The 16320-nt window shown below is 44.9% G+C and overlaps 1 protein-coding gene across 6 annotated transcripts in view; it reads right to left on the bottom strand.

Annotated features, from left to right (window-relative positions):
• The window catches only part of MYH11 (myosin heavy chain 11), a 128010-nt gene extending 112964 nt beyond the window's left edge, over positions 1-15046 (bottom strand). For all 6 annotated transcript variants that reach the window (XM_067706551.1, XM_067706552.1, XM_067706554.1 and 3 more), the window contains exon 1: positions 14905-15046. The gene's annotated coding sequence lies outside the window, so the exon portion shown is untranslated. The remainder of the gene's footprint in view (positions 1-14904) is intronic.
• Between the last annotated feature and the right edge of the window lie 1274 nt (positions 15047-16320).

The raw sequence follows: 16320 nt of genomic DNA, 5'->3' as shown, positions 1-16320 counted from the left end.
TTGTCCTTTTGTCACTGGCGTATGTCACTTAGCATAATGTCCTCAAGGTTCAACCATGTTGCAGCATGAATCAGAGTTTCCTTCCTTTTTTAAGGCTGAATAATATTCCATTGTATGGATATATGACATTTTGTTTACCCATTCATCTGTTGATGGACATTTGATTTACTTCCACATTTTCTCTATCGTGAATAATGCTGCTCTGAACATGGGTATACTTTCTATTACGTATTTTTGCCATACTTACAGTTTTATAACTTTTATTAAATTTATGATCAACAAAAATAGATACTTTAAAAACACCTTCAAATAGCCAATCCACATAAGAAAAAGATGTTCAGCCTCACTAGTAAATGAAGAAATACAAGGTGAAGCAGTGAGATAGTGCTTTTCACCCATAGCTTGGCTAAGGTGAGAACCACTGATAATATCCAGTGTTGTCAAGAGTGTAGGGTCCGGGCCTCTGCATACATCACCCTTACAGATGGAAAGTTCCTAAAATTCATGCACACCCCCTGACCTGCAATTCGATTGCTAGCAATTTAGCTTAAGGAAACTGAGAAGTGCTAACAGATGTATAAAAATGTACATTGCAGTGCTATTTGGAACAGCAAAACCTGCAAGCAATCCAAACGGCCTTCAGTGAGTGCCTTGTTAAATTACAGAGCATCCAGGCAACAGAATCCTATAATTCCACCCAAACTTCAAGATGTAGACTTATTTATGCCACGCAAAGATTTTTCCCTTTTGAACCCTCCTACACTGTTGGTGGGAATGGAAGTTGGTACAGCCACTATGGAAAACAGTATGGAGGTTCCTCAGAAAACTAAAAACAGAATTACCATATGATCCAATAATCCCACTCCTGGGAATATACCTAGACAAAACTATAATTCAGAAAGATACATGCACCCTTATGTTCATAGCAGCACTGTTCACCAATAGCCAAAACATGGAAACAACCTAAATGTCCATTGACAGATGAATGGGTAAAGAAGATGTGGTACATATATACAATGGAATACTACTTGGCCATAAAAAAGAACGAAATAATGCCATTTTCAGCAACATGGATGCAGCTAGAGATTATCATACTAAGTGAAGTAAGTCAGAAAGAGAAAGACAAATACCATATGATATCACTTACATGTGGAATCTAAAATATGGACAAATGAATCTATCTACAAAACAGAAACAGACTCACAGACATAGAGATCAGACTTGTGGTTGCCACGGGGGAGAGGGGGAGGGAGAGGGATGGACTAGGAGTTTGGGGTTGGTAGATGCAAATTATTACATTTAGAATGGATAAACAACAAGGTCCTAATGTGTAGCACAGGGAACTATATTCAATATCCTGTGGTAAACCATAGTGGAAAAGAATATTTTAAAAAAGAATGTTAAAAAAAGAAGAAATAATAAAAGTGATAATTCATAGAGTTAATGTTGGTTACAGATTTGCACACAATTTTTGAACATCAAAAGACTATAAATTGGGCTTCCCTAGTGGCGCAGTGGTTGAGAGTCCGCCTGCTGATGGAGGGGACACGGGTTTGTGCCCCGGTCCGGGAAGATCCCACGTGCCGTGGAGCGGCTGGGCCCGTGAGCCATGGCCACTGAGCCTGCGCTCCGCAACGGGAGAGGCCACAACAGTGAGGGGCCTCACTGTTAACAAAATTAACAAAAAGATTTTTCCCTTTCATCTTAACATATTTATTTGTCATTTACATGCTTTAAAATCCTCTCATTGTAAATGCACAATTCAATGATTTTTAGTAAATTTACAGAGCTGTGCATTTATCATGATGCTAAATTTTGGACCATTCCCATCATCTCAAAAGGGTTTCCTCATGCTGGTCTGCAGTCACTCTCTGTTCCTACCCACCACCCTCGGCAACCACTAATCTATTATCTGTCTCTATAGATTTGCCTTTTCGGGGCATTGCATATAAACGGAATAACACAATAGATGACTTTGGACCATGCAAAGATATTTCCGATATCTTTTTAGGTTAAAAACAATATGAATAAATGGAATACTCAGCAATAAAAAGGAACAAACTACACATAAAATAGACGAATCTCAAAAGCAAGCTTGGTGAAAGAAGCAAGACCCAGTCTACATGCTCTATTATTCCACTAATGTGTTAAGTCTAGAAAAGGCAAAACTATGGTGACAGAAAGCAGATCACTGGTTGCCAGAGGCTGGGGAGGCCACTGACCGCCAAGAGGCACAAAGGAAATTTGGGGGTGATGAAAACGTTCTATATCCTGATTATGGTGGTGATTATATAACTGTATACATTTGACAAATCTCATTGAGCTGTACACTTAAAAATCAGTGAATTTTTTAAAAAATGGTGAGTTATATGTAGATTATACCTCAATAAAGCTGATTAAAATATTTATAATAGAGTAATTCTTGTCATTTTATGTCTGTGTATACATTTTTAAAAGTCTAGAAAACTACACACTAAAATATTTTATATGTCTGTGTATACATTTTTAAAAGTCTAGAAAACCACACGCTAAAATATTAAACTACACACTAAAATATCAATAAAGCTGATTAAAATATTTATAATAGAGTAATTCTTGTCATTTTATATGTCTGTGTATACATTTTTAAAAGTCTAGAAAACTACACACTAAAATATCAAACTAGGGTTCTATTTGGTCAAATATGGGACAAGAGTTGAAAGGTGAATATGTTTAAATCCGTGAGCTCATAATGATTAAAAAAAATTCACAAGTCATCCTTGTAAGATGCTGGGGAATCAACCCATTGTATTGAAAACTGGTAACGAAAAGGGGAAACTAAAACACTGATGCAGCCTTTCTACAAACTGTTCCTCAAGGTCACTAAATAATTGACAAGAAGTCTGTCTTTATATAAAACGTCAAGTCATTAAATGCCCTCTCAGCATGGGGAGCCCATTTGTGACAGATTCTCCATTCTGTTTTCTAGACATGTTCATGAGACAAGGTGCTGAGGCAACAGACTCTTTATAGGCCAACCCAAGGGCCCATTCCAGACCCTCTGACCATACCTGAAGGAGCTGCCCTGCTCTAGTAGCACTTGCTCTCACTCAGCTCCTCCAACCGACCCCACCTCTCCTCCCCCCATCCACTGTTCGTTCCAAAGAACTAAGGTGCAAGCTGAGTTAGGATGTACAGTCACCAGGATGTACTGTGTGGTTGATCCCCCTACTTCAGCAGAAAACAATTCATAACTCCTTTGAATTCAAACATAATCTCCACACTTAGGCCAACAAATCCCACGGAGATGGAGTAACCCCCATATCCCATCAATGGGCCCCTGGAGCTGGGCAGCCACCTCCTAAAATGCAGACTTTGCAAGGCAAAAATCAGAGGGGCAGTTACTACCACTTTTCTCTTCTGGGGTGAAAATAACAATAATACAAACCAAAGGCTGCCAACAAATTCACTCAATCTCAAACTTATTTTAAAGTAAAAATACAAATTAAAAAAAAAACCAAAAAAAAAAACCCAAAGGCTGATTTGTTCAGAAGGGATGGTTATTTCTCCTGGGAGACCTGATCTAGTAGCTCATTTAAAAAAAAAAAAGATGGAGAAATGGGTGAATCATTCCCTAAATCTGAATAATCACTTCAGTTATTCCAAAAAGTGAACTAAAGAATCGTAGAGAATGTGCACTGTCCCAGGTTTAACAATCACATTTCCTGCATTTTTAAATTGTTATTGAATTTCTCTTGGGATGTAATGAGTCCATTCTCCCTTCACCTCACTTTCACTGTTTAAAAAAAAAACAAACAAACTACCTTCTACTTAGAAGAATTCCAGCCAATAAAGGTGGAAGAAATGATGAAACTAAAATGTAGCAATTTTGGAACTCTGAATAAAATAATGGGTCTTGACAATGACTATCAATGTTGCTAAAACATCAGACCATTGATTCTCAAACTTTCTTGTGCATCAGCTTCACCCGGGCAGTTGTGGAATCACAGATGGCTGGGCCCACCCCAGAGCTTCCGAGTCAGTAGGTCTGGGATGAGCCCAAGACCTGCATTTCTAACAGGTTCCCAGGTGATGCTGAGGATGCTGGCCTGGGGTCCACACTTTCAGACCCACTGTATTAGATGAAAAGCAGACGGCAAACTTTATAATGGATGGATCAGGCTGGCACCACCTACACCTACTCATTAACCTTAACATTGCAAAAACAAAGTCAATCAGAGGTTACGTGCCTCCAGAGGGGTTGCTCTAGGAAGTGCCACCACCACCAATGAAATATTCCTACAAAAAGGAAAATGGGGTGGGGTTGGGGGACCGAAGCCAACAAAGCCTCTGGATCTAACACCTATTTAAGGGAAATGCGGGGCACAGGGAACATGCCAAACAAGGTCACGGGCATGTGACAAAGCCCACAAGGTGGGAAAGCATAGGACAAACGACTCAGTTTCTTTAACAGGTAAAGTATTTTTAAAAAGGGTAACCTATAGATTAGAAAGGACTTTGGGACCCACAAAAGAAATGGGAGGAGGGTGGGGTGAAATGATTGGCCTCATATGGAAGGTGAGTGACAGGAACCAAGGGGTACGTCATACTGTTCTCTCCACTTTTGCATATGTTTGAAAATTTTCATAATGAAAAAGCCTAACAAGTACAATAAAAGACAAACACTGGTAGAGGCAGAGAAAGAACTCCCCTATCCTGTCAACATGCACATCCACACACGGAGCAAATCAGAAATAAAGGTACATTTTGCTGTCTTAAAAAGCCACGCTTTAGGGACTTTCCTGGTGGCGCAGTGGTTAAGAATCCGCCTGCCAATGCAGGGGACATGGGTTCGAGCCCTGGTCCGGGAAGATCCCACATGCCATGGAGCAACTAAGCCTGTGCGCCACAACTACTGAGCCTGCGATCTAGAGTCCGTGAGCCACAACTACTGAGCCTGCACGCCTAGAGCCCATGCTCCGAGAAGCCACCGCAATGAGAAGCCCACGCACCACAACAAAGAGTAGCCCCTGCTCGCTGCAACTAGAGAAAAGCCTGCGCACCACAAGGAAGACCCAACGCAGCCAAATAAGTAAATAATTAAATAATTTTTTTAAAAAAAGCCACCCTTTAAATGAAAATCTTTGAGCAACTGAATGTAATTGTCAGAAAAATAAAAGTTTACTTGACAACCCCTCCGAAAAGAAAAATGGATGAGCTAATCAGGGAAATTTGAACACTGACTCAATATGTTTTATCCTAGGGAATTGGTTAAATTCTTTGGTGTGAAAATGGTACTGTGATTTCACCTATTTAGAGAGTCCTTTCCTTTTAGAGAAGTATTTCCTTTTAGAAGATCGTGAAGGGACTTCCCTGGTGGCCCAGTGGTTAAGAATCCACCTGCCAATGCAGGGGACACGGGTTTGAGCCCTGGCCTGGGAAGGTCCCACATGCCATGGAGCAACTAAGCCCGTGGGCCACAACTACTGAGCCTGAGCTCTAGAGCCCGCGAGCCACAACTACTGAGCCTGTGTGCCACAACTACTGAAGCCCGCGTGCCTAGAGCCCATGCTCCGCAACAAGAGAAGCCACCACAATGAGAAGCCCACGCATCACAACGAAGAGTAGCCCCCGCTCGCTGCAACTAGAGAAAGCCCGTGGGCAGCAACGAAGACCCAACGCAGCCATAAATAAATTAAAAAAAAAGAAAATCATATAGTATTTATAGATGAAATGATAAACCTGGGGTTTACCTCAAAATAATCAGGGCAGGGAGGAAATTTGGGTGGAGCCAGGATCGGCCCAGTGTTAATTGCTGGAGCCTCATGATGGAGTACCTGTAGGAGGGTTAAACTCTTCTGTCTACTATTTCATGACTGACATTTTCCTTAAAAGGAAAGATATTACTACGCAAAATTTATAAAACTATCTTCTACATGTAAGCAATGCCAATATCACACCACCTCCCACTTGGCTGTATGTCATACCCAGGACAGAGTTTTTTGAACACCGAACAGTGATACTTAACACCCCTGGCCTCCTCACAGGCCCTGGGCTAAATCCTTCACATGCAGGATCATCGAGCGACACCACCACAGCCTTAGGAGTTCCGTTTGATGGTCAGCTCCACCTTACAGACATGGAAACTGGGGCTCAAAGAGGTGAAGGAATCTGCCTGAGGTCACACAGCTAAAAAGTGGCAGAGCTGGGCTTCCCTGGTGGCGCAGTGGTTGAGAGTCCGCCTGCCGACGCAGGGGACACGGGTTCGTGCCCCGGTCCGGGAAGATCCCACATGCTGTGGAGCGGCTGGGCCCGTGAGCCATGGCCGCTGAGCCTGCGTGTCCCGAGCCTGTGCTCCGCAACGGGAGAGGCCACAACAGTGAGAGCCCCGCGTACCGCAAAAAAAAAAAAAAAAAAGTGACAGAGCTGGGATCCGAACCCAGGTCTGATTCGAAGCCTGTGCTCTTGGGTCTCCTACACAAGCTTGATGGGCTTGTCAGAAGCTCAGTGGAGTATTTGCAATCAATGAACCGACCCTTTAAGGCACCTAGCACAGTGACCGGCACATAATAAACATTCAAAATGGGACCCAAATCAGATAAAGTGAACTATAACTCCACACCGCGATGAGAACAAACCTCACAAACACTTGTGTGAAAGAAGGCAAACCCAAGAAGGACATACTGTGTGATTCTGTTTGCAGGCAGGACGTGAAGATGCTTGCGAGCTCAGTTCCAGACCATCTCAATAAAGCAAATATCACAATAAAGCAAGTCACATGGACATCGTGGTTTCCCAGTGCTTATAAAGGTTATGTTTACACTATGCTGTCATCTATTAAGTGTACAACAGCATTATGTCGACTGTCTAATTATATCAACATACGCACCTTAATTAAAAATACTTGATTGCGAAAAAATGCTAACCATCATCTGAGCCTTCAGCGAGTCATAGTAGCAACAACAAAACCACTGATCACAGGTCACCATAACAAATATTGTAATGAAAAAGCCTTAAATATAGCAAGAATTACCAAAATGTGTCACAGAGACACAAAGTGAGCAAATGCTGTTGGAAAAATGGCACTGATAGACTTGCTCGACACAGATTTGCCATAAGCCTTTAATTTGTAAAAAAAAAAAAAACAAAAAAACAACACAGTATCTGTGAAGGGCAATAACATGAGGTGTGCCTGTATATGAGGTTCAAAACCAGGCAAATCTAACCTAAGGTGGTAGATGTCAGATGTTGTAACTGGAAGTGTAGGACGTGATGGGGGTGTGTGGGGTTGATGTTCTGTTTCTTGATCTGAGTGCCAGTTACATGGGTGTGCCCACTTTGTGGAAATTCACCGGGCTGCATACCCACAGGGAGGTGTACTGTTCTGATATAAAGTACACTTCAATGAAAAAAAATTTTTTTTCTTTTTATCTTTAATTACGGTAAAATACACATAATAAAATTCACCACCTTAAGCACTTAATTGTGCAGTTCTGTAGTATAAGTACAATCAACGAAAAGTTTTTGAATGGTAGCCGAGTATACTCAGGAGGGTGGGGAGACATGTTTTATTTGTTTAGGGCAGCATGACAGCTAAGTGGGCTCTTTCTAATTACGATGTTGCTGAGTTGCCTTACAAATCAGAAAAAAAAGCAAAAACTACAACAGAAAAATAAAAGGACAGAGGAATTCCCACTGCCACGAACCCTGCCTAATCTAGGACTCAAAAATGCAAAGAAGATCAAGCACAAAGATTCAGTCTCTGTCCAGAAAAAGGAGAGAGGCTGGGTTGCTTCCCATGTCTTTGAAGCCTGACAGTCACGATGTGTGAAATCTGTTTTGGTCAAAAGAAAGAAGGAAAAGGGAAGAGGAGCTTGGCTTCACCCTAGAATGGCATTTCTCAGAGTGTGTTCCTGGGAACCCTAATCCCTCAAAATATTTGGGGTGGGGTGGGGCAGGATTCAGAGAGGTTGAGACACTCTTCAGAAATCAATTCTGGGGACTTCCCTGGTGGTCCAGTGGTTAAGACTCTGTGCTTCCAATGCAGGGGACGTGGGTTTGATCCCTGGTCAGGGAACTAAGATCCCACATGCCTTGAGGCACAACCAAAAAAAAGAGAAAGAAATCGATTCTGTGGTCAAATCCATTTGAAAAGCGCTACACATCTACCCACCCCATCATTAAGAGGGAGAACTCCCATCGGATATCCGAGGTCCTGACATCTGAAAGCTATTTCACTCCTTTGAGCCCATGGCTCTCAAAAACATTTAGCCGCAGACCTCTTTTCCCACCAAACACTGATTAAATCCCATAGATTTGTCCTTGAGAAAATGTGGTGAGCCTAGCAAATTAATATTATTAATATTAGTAATCATAGCTGCTGCTCTATCTTATTGAATGCCAGCTATTAACTCATTTAATCCCCTCAAAAAGGCTACGAGAAGCACCATTACCTCTGGTTTACAGATGAGGAAACTGAGGCCCAGAGAGGTTAAGTAACTTGCCCATCATGGCACAGCTAGTTATGGTGGAATCTGAATAAAGATATACTTTCAAAGTGATCTTTTCTGCTTTGTCTACCTTCTTTGAAATAGGGAGAGAACTTGAGGACTGAAAGAAATACAGACACACACAGGACACACCCCGCATCGGTCTGCGGCAACTTGAAGTCTCCAGATAACTTGGTTTTATTGCCGCAAGGACTTGCCTCAGCGTGCACCCAGAGCCTTGAGTTTTTAAAATTTGGGGTAGTGGACAATCAGGCAAAAAGTGTCAGGTCAGACATTAGGTGAGGCACAGGGGGGAACGCAAAGCACTTTGCAAGACGGCAGCAGTGATCAGAGAGCACAATTCTCCATGCACTGAATGGAAGGAAAACTTGGTCTGCACCTGCCTGCTGCTAGAGCAGGGCTTCTCTCAACCTCGGCACGCTGACATTTGGGGCTGTTGACATTTGGGGCTGGATAATTCTTTGTTGGTGGGATAGATGGTGGGCAGAAGCCATGTAGCAGAGAGGGAGTGGTGGGCAGGCCGAGAGTGGGGGGGAGGGGGACTGTCGCATGTAGTTTAAGGCCATTAGTAGCATTTCTGGTCTCTACCCAATAGATGCTAGTAGCACACCCTCCCCACTCCAGTCATGACAACCAAAAATGTCTCCAGATATTGCCACATGTCCCCTGGGGGGAAAAATTGTCCCAACCAACCTGGAATGCCAAGTGTAGAAGGTCACATGGGTGGAGTGTGGGCACATGAGAGCAGAAAAGAGACAGACACCCAGACAGCCGAACCTCAAGGAGACTCCCCACCGACCTGGTTTCTTCCTCTCAAGCCTTCCTCCCCCACCACCCCCCGTCCAATGTCCTGCATCAGCTCTGAGAGCTGAAAGGACACCTTCAGGATCATTATACAGGACTGACGGATACTACCTACAGTTCATGATCAACGGCCTTAGCAATGCCTGACACTGCCGAGTGCGTCGGCTCCATACACAGTCCTGTATTCCTCACCAACAACACCCAGCTTCGTTCCTTGAGCGCAGACAAGCTGTTCATTAGCCTCTGTAAGACCACAGGGTTGCAAGTCCCCGTTCTACGCCGAACCTGCTGGGTGAATCTGGGCAAGTTACTCTCCCTCTCTGGGCCTTGTGCTTTTCATTTGGGGATAGAAATGTGGAGGGCTGGCTAGCTGTAACATTTGTGTGTGTGTGTGTGTGTGGTACGCGGGCCTCTCACTGTTGTGGCCTCTCCCGTCGCGGAGCACAGGCTCCGGATGCGCAGGCTCAGCGGCCATGGCTCACGGGCCCAGCCGCTCCACGGCATGTGGGATCTTCCCGGACCGGGGCACGAACCCGTGTCCCCTGCATCGGCAGGCGGACTCTCAACCACTGTGCCACCAGGGAAGCCCCTAGCTGTAACATTTTATGATAACTGTGATTCCAGATCAAAGTGTTGAAGTTGAACCAACTGAGAATGTTTAACTATTTTAGCTTGTTTTAGCATTGGTTTTATTTTCCCCAGGGGAACTCAGGGGTAAAAGATCTTGCCCCTTCTGCTTCTCTATTAAAGGAAAATGAATAAAATACCCCAGAGCCCAAACAGTAACAGGATTTGCACATCATCAGGCCTAGTTAACAGCTTCCCTCAGTACTTTACTGCCAAGATTTTAGACCAGAGACACCAACCCAAATGTCCCTGGGGTCAGGTGAGCAATGCAAGGTGACCCAGGCTGGAGGTGGCTGGACAGAGCCCTCTGGTCCTGCCCAAAGAGCGTGGCAGCTTCTCAACTCCCGTTGGGGTGAGTGAGAATGTGGGCCCTGCATTGCCAGATTTCCAACAGACCCCAAAGTCTGCATTTAGGAATGAAATACCCACCCCTAAAGTTAAATCACTGCACATTCTGAATGCCATGCAGGCAAAATGAAAACACTCTGGGCTTGATCTAGAACACGAACCACCAGCTGGCAGGACCTCTGCAGAGGAGCAACTATTTCAAGGTCTGGCCCAGGTGTGGGAGGAGCCAAAGTGGAGAGGGAAGCAGGAAGGGGGTGGGCCCCCCAGATGCACCAGATCTCCAAGCCCCAAACTGTCCCCACGAGTAATCGGGACTCTAAATCTGTCATTAATAATAGGCACAATTATCACTGTGCTCTTTCTATTCATGGGATATCGGGCCAGGCAATCTATTATATACACCATCTTGCTATGTCTCCTAAGCGTCCAGCAAGGTGGGCATTATTTATTATTCCTATAAGACTATGGAGGTCCCGGAAGGTAAGTGAAAGTAAAGGCTTTTGCTTATAAAAGTTGGAGCCGAGATCTGAACCCAGATCTGACACCTGATCTACTCTTAGCAAAAAGTCTCTTCCTTGCTTGAACTTCCTTGCATGGACTGGTCCCCGTGCCACTCCCCCACCAGCTGCACCCCCTTCTGATATCTGCCTAACTCATTAGAATACTGTTTTTAAAGTACCTCCAGAAGGAAGTTCTTATAATCAGTAAAGCTAAATTATTTTTACCTCCCCAAGAGAACTTGGTTAGCAAGAGGTCTGGTGGCTCTCACAGAAGATGCTTTGAGGATTAGAGAGAACTAGCCATTTCTGGCCCTAAAAGCCCTACTGTGTCTTGTGTCTTGCAACTCTGGCTTACCACAACTTAAAAGAAATGTAGTCTCCTATATGCCCATTTGAAGTTTAAATTTACAATGTCTTTAGAGGACTGTGTAACAATATCTATCCATTTTCAATGTGCATGCTCTGTACTTAGCAAATTACATTGCCGGGAATTTATCCTACAGATAAACTCATGTAATTAGACATAAATAGATACACAAAGATGGTCCCTGAAGTCCTGTTTATATGGTGGAGTGAAGCTGGTATGTTTCAATAAGAGGTTGTTTCAGTAAGATGCTATCCTTCCACATAATAGAATATTATGCAGATGATAAAAAGAAACACCACAATGTGCTGATATAGAAAGATGAAGATATGTAATCAAGTGAAAAAAAACACCTAATTTACAATGCCAATATTCGTGCAAAAGAGGAAGATTTGACATAGAAAAGTTTTGGAAAGATGTGCAAGAATACATTAACCATGTTTATATCAATATCTAAAGATGGGGAAGAGCGGAGAGGTGGGGAAGGAGAAAGAGGGTCAGGAATTCTACCTGGAGACCAGGGAATGGCTATAATGACCCACAGGGGTCTCAGACACTGGCCCCTTCTGTGATTCTGTATCGTTTGCTGCATGCTTCACCAGCAGAGGGAAGGAAGTTCAAGCCTGCATGGGTGAGCAGGAGGCGAGCACTATGGTCCTTCCTCAGGGACTTTAATGAGGGCTGTTCCTCCTTAACCCCCAAATCACTGATGCAACTCAGAGATGCCCAACTTCCCCCTGCAGGAACAACGGGCAGCGCTAGCTTCTTCCTCCATCATCTGATCCCTTACAAAATTTTCTTCAAAGTCAACTATTCAAAACAGAACAAAACAAAAATTTCCTTCAAATTCCGACTTGGCCTTTTCCAAACTCAGCCTTTCCCCCATGGTGTGGCCATAGTTAACTGTGTTTAAAGGTCAGGGGTAGAGGGAAGAGACCCCTGGTAGCAAAAGAGTCACCGTGGAAGCCAGACAGCCTCCTCCCACTCACAGGTGAGCTCTTAAAAGATGCCCTCGAGACCCTAAATGAATTAAAAAAGGGCCAATAAACCTGGTATCAGTCATGTTCCTGACACAGGTGAGGAAGTGGGTCTATATTCGAGTGGAAGAAGAATAGGAACTGAGTTTATGAAAAGACATTACACAAAAAGAAAATTAAGGGCAAGTTTCTCTTTTACGGAAAGACTATACCATAGGGTTCCTGGTTCTGCCAAGTACCAGATGGGTTACACTGAGCAAGATCCTTAATGTCTCTGGTCATGTATGTTATAAATAACCATCCACAGAAGTTCACCAGGGGCCAGACACTGTGCTAAATCCTTCATATGCATGATCCCCTTGAATCCTCCCAAAAGGGCAATCCCTTAGGCTCTGCAGTTAGAAAGAGCTAGGTCTATAGAATCTTGTCTTCCTCATTGGCTAGTCGAGCTATCTTGAGCAAGTTATTCAGACTCCACATTTGTAAAACAGGGCCAATAATAATAGCATCCATTCCAAAGGGCTGTTGTAAAGACTTGGAAACATGATGCCTGTAAAGGATTCAGTGTGTTGTCCAGCAAAAGTGATCAACTAACATTAGCTATTCTCACGAGCCCCATTTTATAGATGGGAAAACTGAGGTTTGGGAAGGTCAACCTGCATGATTTCTAAATTTGCTTGTGATGTTTTCGGATTCCAGTGGACTTAAAATTGGATGTGGTTTTCCAGAAAAATCTAATGTGTACCCAATTTTAGAAGTACATGGTTGTGCCTAACAGCATAAAATCCACCTGTTTGGATTCAATACACTGAGGAAAGGAGAAGACAACTTTCCCACCCCAAAAATAAAACTTCCAAATAAGAGAGAGTAGGGAAAGGTAATCCCCCTTTCCTCCCAAATGTTTTCTCCTCTGGACTCCCCCACTTGTTCCCAAAGGGGAAGGAAAAGGGCAAAGAAATCTCCAGAGGCATGACCAACAAAGCTGCAATACAAGGCTAATTTGTGAGGGGGCCCGAGGATGGCCTCATGGAAAACGCTACCATAAATGGGCATGTTTGCCTCAATCTCAGCCCTCACACAGAAAAGTAAGGATAACAAATCCATAACAAATACCTTGTACGGAATAACACGTCTAATTCAGACATGATAATAAGATACACAGTGTTTACGAGCCCTAGAAGCTTCTCGAGGAAGGCCCGGCTAGTTCACGTTTTGGACTCTTGGGATGGCAGCCCACCTAATCTAGTCATCGGGCCAACTAGATGACCCCGCCACAGGGGACAAACAGTGCATTTTATTTTAAATTTGCAAAAAGTCAGTTTATGTTTTCTTCAAAGAGATGATAAGCACTTGCCTTACTGGACACATCTGGTCCCATCAGAAACCTGATTCCAACAGAGTTTTTGTTCATGGTAAAGAAAAAAGATGGCGGGGTCAGGGGTATAGAATTAGCATCAGACAGACACAGGAATGGGATCCACCACTTGTTAGCTGTGAGACACTGGGCAAATTACTTAACCTCTCTGAGCCTCAGCTACCTTGTATACTAAACAGGCATCATAATGACTCCCTTAAAAGGTTGTTGCAATGATTAAATGAGATCAATTAAGTCAAATGCTGCTACAGTGCATGGCACATAAGTGCTCTGTCAATGGTAGTTTATCTCAATGCGAAAGCACCAAGGAAAGACTGCATTTCCTTCCATGGATCTTCAATATCCTATTTCACACACTGCTATCTAATGACTTTCAGTTCTCCTGCTTTAAGCTCCTTCTCTGTATAAAATGGCCACTTTGCAATTTAATCTATCTATTCTTAATACTGTAGTAAATGCTCCCTTTCTTGGGGTTTCTAAATATTTACTTTTACTTCTTGATAAGTATGGCTTTGAATGGTGCCTTTCCTCAAGCAGCCAAATCCCCACCAGCTCTCAGTGCAGAGAGAGAACATACAACAGGCAGTAGCCACTTTCTCTCACTTTGCCCACTTAGTAGGACATGAGAGTAACATGTGTACTGGATGCTCTGCAGGAAATCCCAGCCCAATCTTAGCTAATGCACCTGCAGACTTTGTAAGCAAATGTGGACTCTGGCACCCTTCTGAGTATTTGAGGCCCTTGGGGTCAACCTGGATGAGATTTTTAAAAATCTGGAGTGGGGGGTGTGTCTGGAAGAAAATCAAGCTGTAATAAATAAACTGGATCATAACCAGCTTATCACTCAAGGGTTATCAGCAGGCATCCTCTAGAGTGAGGAAAAAACACTCCCCTTTCTGCCCATGTGTTTTTAACTGATATAATTAACAGAACTAAGCAAGCTCCACTGGAAGCCATACTTTGCCTGCCTATGTGATAGGAAGTAACTTTTCAGTGAAGCTCAGCTGCACCCTTTTTGTGGCCAGAATAAAAGAAGCCTGGCTGTTCAAGCCAGACCTCTGTGATTTCTAAGGGAGCACATCTCTCAGATTTGCCTCATAACAAGAATCATCTGGGACTCATATATATAGGGAACAGTTTTTCTGAAGATTCTAGTGTAACCGAAGTTGGGCCCGGGCATTATTTTTAATAAGTACCCCCAAGGTGGTACTTATCATTGGTTACCTTGGGAGATGCTGGTTTGGGGGAAATCTAGGATGATGGGGCAGAGAGAAATGAAAATTGTGAACCCCCAGCCCCATAGTCCTTAAGAAGAGGTCAACAGATGCTCCTCACTGCTCCCCAGCCCCTGTAGGATGTCTTCTAGGATCCTTAAACCCTCTACTCAATTTCCCTTCCCCCACCAGGACCACATACTTACAGATCTCCAACTTGGGGGAGAGCGGAGAAGAAACTGGATGGAGAGCTCCTATCTGGCACACCTCCCAGGCAGGGGCGTCCAAACCTTCTCGCTCGCCTGGGACGCCTCTCTTTATAGACACGGAGCTGCCCGCGGGAGGGAAAGGGGAGGCGGTGGAGGGGGCGGAGTGGGTGTGAGTCTCGCGCTGCTCCCTCCGCAGCGCCACCTGCAGGGTCCGAAAAGCGCGGCTTTGGTCCAGGCCTCGCGCGCACCTGTCGCTGCGCCCGTAGAGGGGCGCACCCAGGCGGCGGCGCAGGGGGGAGCGGGGGGCCGCAGGGCTCCCGGGAAAGGCGCAGCGGGCAGAAGCGTTCGGGGCCAGTGTCTGACCCGGGTTCTGGGACAGTCACCGAGACTCCGGGTCCCTAAAGAAAGGGGTTGAGCGGCCGGCGTCTATAGGGGATGCTTGAGAATTTCTCCCTTGAGTCAGCTCTAGCCTCACGGGCTTTAACCGCTTCCTCCGCGTGGCGGGAACTGTGAGGGGCCCGAGTTGACACCTCCTCTCCCCGCTCGCCATTTTTCTTCGTCCCCCACTACCTGGAAAGGGCCTGGCCGTGCTGCGTGAAGGGTGGGGAAAGGGGATTTTTTGAACTTTGCAAAGTACAAGGCAAGACCCCCCAACTCTGCTGGGAATTGTGCAGAAAGGGGAAGTTTTTACTTTTCCCAACTTGGCATCCCCACCTCCACCCACAAGCAAAAAAAAAAAAAAAAAAGAGGCCCAATTGTTGTGACTTCAGGTCCTGGTGTGCCATTCGCTGGCTGTGTGACCTCAGGCAAGTCATTTCCCTTCTCTGAGCCTCAGTGTCCGAAGCTGAAAAGTATGTGTGTGTGTGTGTGTGTGTGTGTGTGTGTGTGTGTGTGTGTATAATTACGTAATTTGCAAGGTGCATGTCAGGATCCAAACAGAATGTGGGTGCCAGGCGCTCTTGAAAGTTCTCTTCACCTGCTCCTCCCCGCCCGAAGAAATTCTTGAAAATGAAGCTGCCTGAAAGTTTTCTCTCTCTCCCTCCCTCTTAGTACCACTCCCTTACCCCGTGTCCGCCCCACCCCCTCCTGTGTGTCTGACACCGTGTCTCTCCATCACCGTTTCTGTCTTGTTCTGCCTTTTTTCTCTCTCTATGTCTCCGTCACTCTGCCCACCGCTGTCTCTTTCTGTCCCTCTGTCTCACTCTGTCTCTGGTCTCTGTGTCTCTGGCTCCAGATCTCCCTCCCTCTCTCGCTCTCTCCATCTCTCTCCATCTCTCTCCACTCTGTCATATGCACGCACACAGGCCATAAAAGGAAGCCGCGGCGGTGGGCTGGCCCCGCGCCAGGCCGGGGACCTGCGGGCAGCCTGGCGCCCCGCTCCCCGCCTGGCCCGGCTCCGAGGTTCCCGGCCGG

Source organism: Pseudorca crassidens, chromosome 15 (genome assembly GCF_039906515.1).
Source record: "Pseudorca crassidens isolate mPseCra1 chromosome 15, mPseCra1.hap1, whole genome shotgun sequence".
NCBI classification, from domain to species: Eukaryota; Metazoa; Chordata; class Mammalia; order Artiodactyla; family Delphinidae; genus Pseudorca; species Pseudorca crassidens.
The sequence above is the reverse complement of the archived record's forward strand: the minus strand, read 5'-3'. Positions and strand labels throughout refer to the sequence as shown.